Source organism: Lepisma saccharinum, chromosome 3 (genome assembly GCF_977018435.1).
Source record: "Lepisma saccharinum chromosome 3, izLepSacc3.1, whole genome shotgun sequence".
In the NCBI taxonomy this organism is placed as follows: Eukaryota; Metazoa; Arthropoda; class Insecta; order Zygentoma; family Lepismatidae; genus Lepisma; species Lepisma saccharinum.
In genome coordinates this window covers 14,146,699-14,156,326 of record NC_139231.1, presented here as the reverse complement: position 1 = coordinate 14,156,326, position 9,628 = coordinate 14,146,699, and positions in this window count along the sequence as shown.

Genomic DNA, 9,628 nt, shown 5'->3' with positions numbered 1-9,628 from the left:
TACAATTTGAAATTTGTTAAAAGGTATCTCATCATTTACTTCAGCTGAAGGTATGTTCTTGTCTCAAGTTGGAATCTCTATTTCCTCCTCTCCTTCACAGTACGTTCGAATTCAAAGTTAGGCTCTCTATCCTCTTCTCCTCTACAGTACGTTCGAATTCAAAGTTAGGCTCTCTCTATCCTCTTCTCCTTTACACTACGTTCGAATCTAAAGTTAGACTCTCTCTATCCTCTTCTCCTTTACAGTACGTTCGAATCCAACGTTAGGCTCTCTATCCTCTTCTCCTCTACAGTACGTTCGAATCCAAAGTTAGGCTCTCTCTATCCTCTTCTCCTTTACAGTATGTTCGAATCCAAAGTTAGGCTCTCTCTATCCTCTTCTCTTTTACAGTACGTTCGGAACCAAAGTTAGGCTCTCTCTGTCCTCTTCTCCTTTACAGTACGTTCGAATCCAAAGTTAGGCTCTCTCTATCCTCTTCTCCTTTACAGTACGTTCGAATCCAAAGTTAGGCTCTCTCTATCCTCTTCTCCTTTACAGTACGTTCGAATCCAAAGTTAGGCTCTCTATCCTCTTCTCCTCTACAGTACGTTCGAATCCAAAGTTAGGCTCTCTCTCTCTCCTCTTCTCCTTTACAGTACGTGCGAATCCAAAGTAAGGCTCTCTCTGTCCTCTTCTCCTTTACACTACGTTCGAATCTAAAGTTAGGCTATATCTATCCTATTGTCCTTTACAGTACGTTCGAATCCAAAGTTAGGCTCTCTCTATCCTCTTCTCCTTTACAGTACGTTCGAATCCAAAGTTAGGCTCTCTCTATCCTCTTCTCCTTTACAGTACGTTCGAATCCAAAGTTAATCTCTCTCTATCCTCCTCTCCTTTACAGTACGTTCGAATCCAAAGTTGGGATCTGTATTTCATCCTCTCCTTTACAGTAAGTTTGAATCCAAAGTTGGAATATCTTTTTCCTTCTCTCCTTTACAGTACGTTCTCTTGTTTACTGTTCGATCATAGTTCTAGTTGAACGTGAACCTTATTTTCTGTGCAGGTGGTCGACGTCACGTAGGAGTATCCTCTGAGATTGAGACATTTGTTCTCTTAATGTGATCTGTAGGGCCCGGATAGTTATGCACTTAAAATACCTAAAATATACACACACGAAGTTGTAAAACATGCAGTGATTTCTGCGATTGCCCGCCTATTGTTTGCAGGATCTGGTAGTTGGTGGTGGGGCTTGCGTGCTCTGATGATCCCCTAGGCTATACCGTCGGTAGCATAGCTACTGGCAGGGTCTCCCATGCTGGGCAGGCTAACGGGTAAAGAGCCAAACTAAGAAGCAACCTAACGGTTAACCGCTCCAAAGGTGGAAGAAGATGAATGGTCATCTCAACGGCTGGGGAGGCGGAGGAACCTAGATGAGTAATTCCTCTTTTTAAGAAATTTTGGTTTATCTGGCTCCGTATGGTAGCACCTTGTAAGGACCCCTTACCATAGATACGGTGAAGACCTCAACGGCATCTGTGGCGGAGAAGGAGATCTTCGGAACGGCAGAGATGGTGGAAGAGGGAACCCACCCTCTTGGGAGGAGGGGGAAAACCACTGCCTTATGGTGAAGGGGAACTTCAAAGGCTAGGGAGTAAACCCTGAAAGAAAATCCTGATCCCCCAGGTTGCGGGTTGGACGCTGTGCAGACAACTCAGCCCTGAAAAATTCCAACAGTTACGAAATCACAATCAGAGCCTCGGAAGGATGGACATAAATTAAGAAGACCAAGGCAAAAGAATATGGACATTGATATGAGTACATGGAACATCAGAAACCTTCTAAAAACCAGGAGCCCTAAAAATAGCTGCCCTACAGGAAACAAGGTGCACAGATAATGATATATGGGAAACAAAGACACGTGTTATATACAATAGTGGCAAAAAGAAAGGAAATGAAGAAGCAGGGGTGCCCTTCATAGTAGAGAGAAGAATGAAAAAGAACACATTAGAATTTATACGTATAGATGAGAGAATATGTAAAATAAGAATGAACTAAATTCTTTACTGTAACCATTATTAATGTCTATACACCTATAAAAGAAAAAGAACAATTAATAAAAGATGACTTCTTTGATAAACTAGAAAAGACAATTAGATAGTGTACCATCCAGCAATGCGAAGATGATAAGGGGGGACCTGAACGCACAAATAGGCAAAGAGAGGAGGAAATTTACAAAAAAAGAATTGGAAATGACAGTTTACATGGACATTCTAACAATAATGGTCCAACTCTCATCTAAACTCACGGCAATGAAAATAGGCGGCTGGGTAAAATTGCGCTGTTGCCACATATGGGAAAAGCAAAGCGAGAGCGGGACAAAAGTAGCTGGTTCCCGCGCACTGTGTGGCAACGTCAACCGGGCTGCGTTGCCTAGTTCGAGCGTCAGACCGACTATCTGTAGGGCACTTTTGTGTCATCCCTGATCTTTCCATCAAATACTGTCAGTTTGTATCACATGGTTTACGAAGACCAACTCTACAACGAGATCTCTCATTCTCTTAAACCTTCGAACATACGAGGTTGTGCTTCTGCGTTGCAACAGAGCGAACTTCTGCCACCCGCAATTTCATGGCCGTGCATTTAGATCTTATCATTAATAATAATAAAAAGAATAGGTTATAACGTACCTTTTCTTTTGAAAGTGAGTCGATTCAATGAATCTCTTGCTTAATGCACCTGATCTACCATAGAAACCATCTTCATCCATTGTTGTCAATAATAGCCTGATTGTTGCTGCAGGGAAGAAAGAGTATATTAACATTGCAGAGTTTATGTTAATTCAAATGTAAATGTTTGACTACCAATCTCTACCTACCTAGATTAGTCTAGAAATGACCAAATTGCACGACAGTTGTGCGAAACGATGGTTCCGTTTGGTATTAACTATGAAAAATTATAGAATAAAATCTCAATTTCAATGAATTAATAAGAGGAAAAATTTGGAAACTTCTTACAAATATTAAAATTCAATTCAATTTTTTTTGGTGTAATCGCAGGAAAAATCTAAAATATTACGTAGAAGATCTTATCTTGCTCTGAACTCAGCCAAAAAGGCATTTCGACCAGAGAATGTATTACACAGCAATTTTAAAATGTTTTTGAATATTTCATGTTGATAATTTCTTCAATGCATAAATTCTTGACGCTGAGACGATATTTTTTGCAATTATTTCCCCTCTTCTGTTCCCTCCTTCTCCTCTGCTTCGATCTCATATCGCCTCCTATTCTCGCCTCTTGACTCCACCCCGCTCTTCACTCCTCTTATCTCCTCTCCTGTCTTCGATTCCATACTCCACAGAACAATTTTCCTTTCTCTGTTTTTACCCTATTCTCCAATCCCATCCTCTCGTCTCCTCCTTTGTTCTCATCTCATCTCGTTTCCCCTTTCTTCCCCTCTTTCCTTCCTTTTCTTCATCTCTCTTCTCTCGCACGCGCATTTTCTTTCCTTTCTTCTGATTGCTTTCTCTCTCTACTTCTATCCTCTCTTTTTAATCTCCGCTGCTTTTATCTTCTCTTTTCGCCTAATCTTCCTTCCTCTCCTATCTTCTTTCCAATTGTGTAAACTCATCAACGATAAAATAGTAAAACATCGATTCGATTTTCTTTAATAAACTATTTCGTAATTTGCCACATAATACACAGAAAATGCCCCCCACAGAAAATTTTATCGCCGGTCAAAAGAATAATTTATCCCCGCCAAAGAAAATTAAATTGAAAGCATACAGCACGCCATTTCTTAACTACGTATAATAACAAACAAAATTGAAAAATTGTACATGTCCATTAATGGTCTAGTCAACAAAGATAATGGTATAAGATTGATTACTTTTACAACCTCAAAGAATTTAATTATGAAAAGAACCACTTTTAAACATAAAGATATCCATAAATATACCTTGTCTTCTCCAGATGGTAAAACCCATAATCAGATAGATCATATTCTCATTGATAAGAGAAGGCATACTAGTATAATTGACGTTCGTACATATAGAGGTGCTGACTGTGCCAATGACCATTATTTAGTAATTGCTAAATTAAGAGAAATACTTGCAGTGATAAATCATAAGCAACAAAATCTAAAAGTTATAAAATTTAATACAGGAAAATTTGCTAATGAAAGAATTAAGAAAGTTTACCAAATTGAACTGTCAAATAGATTTGATGTTTTGCAGGATTTAAATGATGATGAAAGTATAAATGAAACAGACGTAAATAAGAATTGGGAACACATACGTAATGCAATAGAATCAGCAGCTAAAGAAAGTATAGGATACCATAAACCAAGAAAAAGTAAGCCATGGTTTGATAATGAATGTCATAACCTAATAGAAATAAGAAATCAGGCTAGACTTAGGTGGTTAAATAACTCTGATGATAAAAATCTAAGCAATTATAATAGAATAAAGCGAGAAGTTAACCGCACGTTTAGATGTAAAAAAAGAGATTACTTGAAAAGCAAAATTAACGAAATTGAAACAAACAGCAAAAACAAAAAATCAGAGATTTATATGAAGGTGTAAATGAATTTAGAAAGGGGTGGCAACCTAAAGTAAACTTGATAGAAGATAAAGACGGTGATTTTCTAGCTGACCCAAGCGATATTCTAAATAGATGGAAGAACTACTTTAATGACCTTTTAAATGTTCATGAAAGAGATAAATCAGAAGTAAATGAAGTACACACAGCAGAACCTTTAGTTCCAGAACCTAACTTGACTGAAGTTAAAGCTGCTATTAAAAGGCTAAAGAATAACAAAGCACCTTGTCACGGTATCTAGTGACATGTGAAACTCAGTTCGATATAAATTATTTTTGTTTATTGATTCATTTTATGTTCAAATATAAAAGTGTGAGGTTCTTTATTTTGTGGATAAATTTGTATCCGAGGCAGACGTCGGAAGTTGGGAGACGGGTTTTTCCTGAGTGACAGCCGAGCTGTCATTGCTTTGAAGATGACACATTTGCACCAACACGGAGAAAAGGAAGGATTATTTTCGTCGCTACCGGGCTTGAAGTAACAGCGGGGAGCAAACCCATTCTTCACGGATGACCAGAAAAACCAGCTGGAGCCCAAGCCTGCAAGGATCGAAGACGCCTCGGTGACCGGGTTTCAAGACAATGGACACAGGTCATTCGCATCTCCTCCGAAAGCGAAGCCAAGCTACTTGAGCGTGCTTTTCAACGGACGAATTTGAATCGCTTATAAATATACGGTACTACCATTCCAGACACAGTTTTTACCCGGATTTCATAGAGAGAGCATCTCCGCGCTACACTCTCGCGTGATTATTGTTTGTGTCCGTGTACTTTGTTTTCTTACGTACCGTGAGCGAATTGCAGATAGAGTGTTACCAGTGTGCGCCTTATTTTGGTGAATATTACGCGGTGATTTGTTTTTGCCAAGCGTGGACTACATAATAATGGAGGGCTAAAGAAGATAGAGAGGGAGTCCGTCGACTCCCCTGACGCCTGCAACGACGCCGAAGCCAGTCAGACGACGCCAAAACCAAACACTGCCCAAAGCCCGAAGGACGACTCCAGATCGACGTTCCAATCGAAGCCCGTTACCAGAGAGAGAGAGAGAGAGAGAGAGAGAGAGAGAGAGAGAAGGACGTTCTCAGATCGACGTCCCAATCGAACCCCGTTACCAGAGAGAGATGATTGCAGATCGACGCCCAATTGATGCCCGACGCTGGAGAGATTCCTGACCGGCGAGTGACCACGTACACCCGACTCTAGTGACAAGAGGAACGCCCGAAGTGCTAAGGAGGTGGAAGTACACCATATCGTCGCAATTATTCTTCGTTGCGATCGACCTCGGAGAACAATTTCGCCACAAAGGAACCGTGTGCAAGTCCCGCGTCCAGGAGGGATGGACGACCACGCAATGTAGCAGAGTCCGGTAGAGTATACTTCAGAGGGTCAATGTCCATGTAAACGTGCATTGTTAGTATCAACACCGTACTGTTAACGCCGAAGTCTCATTTATTTGCAAAGTTACTCAGGAAACCCCGAACCTAATTTCCGTGTCTGATAATTTTTGGTATTGTTGTAAAAAGGGTTATTTCATGTTCAGATGTTCTAATTTAATTGTCTGCATTCAGCGTTAGAAGCTCCATTTCATTTCTTTAATATTTAGTGTAAATTGTCAAAGTGTGCTCCAATTTTTTGTGTAACCGACCGCCCCGTCGCACCATTTAACTTGTCAATACGTGACTGATGAGTGCTTTCTAATTGTGGAAAGCGTAATTTTTATTGCAAGGTCGCGCGCATGAAGTAGTATTAGTTGTTGCATAGTGGTTATAATGTAATTTTTTGCTCGCGCCGACGATTGATTTGTGTATTCCGGCAGCTGGAGCCAATTAAGTTTTTTGCATCACTATGTAATTGTGTAGTTGTTCTCATTAGACGAGAGAGGCTTATGTGTATTACCCCCGTCCGAGAAACTTGTTAAATGTCGTGCTTACGACTGGATGCATACGTTCATTCGAACGAAAGATTTAACCACGCCGACCCAATTGTCTTAGTTAACCGCTTTCCGAGGGCTGGCACTTAAGTTAATTTAAAAGAGCACAGGAGCTGGCAGACAAATGCCCTAAATTCACATAAAAGTTTTAAATTAAAAGGAATGGTATGTTAATGAGATCCATGATTTGTATCTATACTTTGCATGTAAAAATACCTCAGAGGTGTGAAAGAGAGAAGAGTGAATGTTGTGAGCGTTTGAGGAGGCTTTGTAGACAGTTGTTGATTGCAATGTTTTTTTTTGTTGTTACAATATATATTCAATTTTTTACCGTTCGTCAGTGTTGTTATTTGACGTTTTTCAGGTATCAGATATTATGCTATTAGTGTTTTATGATTGTTCGAATCTACATATCAAAGGTAAACAAAACAGTGTAACATTTCAAGGTATTAATCTCCGCCTCGCAATAGTATGACAATAAACGACCGTCTCAGTACCGAACTTGAAAACCTGGACCGAGAGTCACGACCGGTTTCCCGCACTCATAACGACGTTTGGCCCCGTGCCGGGGTATGATTGACACGTCATTTCGGGGACCGTGAGTGCACTCGTTACAACCTGGCATTGATTTAATACCAGCTGAGTTAATTCAATATGGTGGAAATTCGTTAATATGTCAAATTCATAAATTAATTTGTTTAATATGGAATAAAGAAGAAATCCCTCAACAGTGCACAGTGGGATAGAATCGAAAAAAGCTGGCCATTGGGGAAAAATCGAAAGTCCCAGTTTAAAGTTGCCTTGTGTACCGACCGTTAGTTGGAACCCCAAAACACAAGGAAACCGGTTTTGAAGTGTTTGATGCCACTCAGCAGTGAGTCAGGTCATTTCAAAGTTCAACGTGCAAGCGAACGCGTCTAACAAAAATACAGCGTGTATATAAAGTGCCGGAGAAATAGTGCGCTATTATCGGCATAATATATGATATTAGTATAAATTGTTTCGGATTCTTTTCTGCAAGGTATGTGTAATACGATAATTAAATCCAAGTTTATTCATAATTAACTGTAAATTAGTTATTAATAATTAAAAACACTCATGTTTTTTTCATTTTATTGAGAACATTTTTATAAACATTGAGCAAAAATTTTACCACTCGACTTCACTCGATCGATGATTCTCACTGGAAAATGTTTGTTGAACCCTTAACTTTCGATATTTCAAAGAATTGGCTGCTACAACCTGCTATCCTAGTATTAAGACTAATTGTTTAAACAATGTGCAGTCATAAACAAAATATAAAGAGAACGTACGTGGGTGGAAAATCGGTTAGATATTAATGAATGTTGTTGAAAATGGATACTCGGGGGTTTTTGAGGTCGCTGATTACGAATCTGACAATATTTTTCCCGAAAACAAAATGGCGGATCCAATATGGCGGCCAAAAATTCACAAATGTTGATAAATATTAACGAAAATTGTTACCCGGGGGTTTTCGGGACCGCTGATTACGAATCTGACAATATTTTTCCCAAAAACAAAATGGCGGATCCAATATGGCGGCCAAAAATTCACAAATGTTGATAAATATTAATTTTGATTATAATTATTTATAATCAAATAATAAATTGAAAGAATTATATTCAAATTTTCTGAAGGGAACGTTTACACTAATTACATTATTTAAAATTAAATATTAATGCTGATATCGTTTATGACGATTAAATTAAGTGAATAACTTAAATACAATTTTGTTAAGTTAATTGGTGACAAAAATTTATAACTTTTACAAATACTATCATAATAAATACTAATATCTTTTTTTATTTTCAGACATGAACACAGAGGAAGTTATATCTTTAACAAGAGGTGAACTTTTTATACTCTTAAAAGACCATTTGAACGAAGAACTCCAAAAAACTTTTCCATTCGTGGAGGACTACATTTCCACAAAAATACAGCGCAAGTATTTTTTATCTGAAGAAGAGAAGAAAACTTTGTCATATGTGCTGTACAGATTTCGCACTTTGTGGAAAGAATCGGCGCGAGTAGAAAGCAGATTTACAACGAAAAACCAGGAATGGTTAAGTGGTTCTATTGTGTTTAATCTAATTTCTAAGCAGGAAGAATCCGCTGAAAAAGAAGTTCCAAGAGCATCATGCTCTAAACATTTTTCGGGTCCGATTTCCATGAAACTTGGCAGGTGTATAGAGGGGCCCAAAGGAAGAAATACGTGTTTTTGTGTTTCAGCTAAAAAAAACTATTTTATGGGGCAACCCCCCCCCCCCCGTCAAATGTCAAGATGAGGAGAAATGAAAGTAGGGATCTGACCCCGAAACCACGTAAATATGGCCTAGGGCTTCTCTATACACCTGCCAAATTTCATGGAAATAGGAGGGGGACACAGGGGTCAGATCCCCACGTCAATTTCTCCTCATCTTGACATTTGAGGTGGGTTTTGCCCCCTAAAACCGTTTTTTTTAGCCGAAACAAAAAACACGTATTTCTTCCTTTGGGCCCCTCTATACACCTGCCAATTTTCATGGAAATCGGAGGGGGTCACTTAGATAACCTCCCTTGTAAGTGATTCTAAAAATAAATGCAAATTTTTCATAGGATTTAATGACCTAGGTTAGAACCAATGTTCTAAGATATTAAACTGTTAGGCAATAGCTTAGTTACTGCCTAGTAACATATACAAAATTGCACACTAAGAAAGAAAAACTACCACCCGAAATCACAAATACGCCACTGAGTGGGCATCCCCCTTAAACAAAAGTCTTAATTCACACAGTGCATAATACTGAATACCTTTATAATTTTAAATACATATGTACCCAATATACTCGTATATCCTAAATGTTACTTTCTTCGCTGCGACACCAAGGGTCCCGGGTTCGAATCCCGCTCGGGCTTGGTTGTTTGTGAATGTCCATTTATCACTCTCATCATTTCATCACTCATCCCCATCTTCGAAAATTAGCCAAGAGGCACAAAACGTGAAGTAATATAAACTAAATAAAAAAAAATTAAATGTTACTTTCTAACAAAATCTTCCCTTCACCCATGTTATTATTTGGAATTGGCTCTAATTTTCAGTTAATATACGGAAATGTTGCCTCAT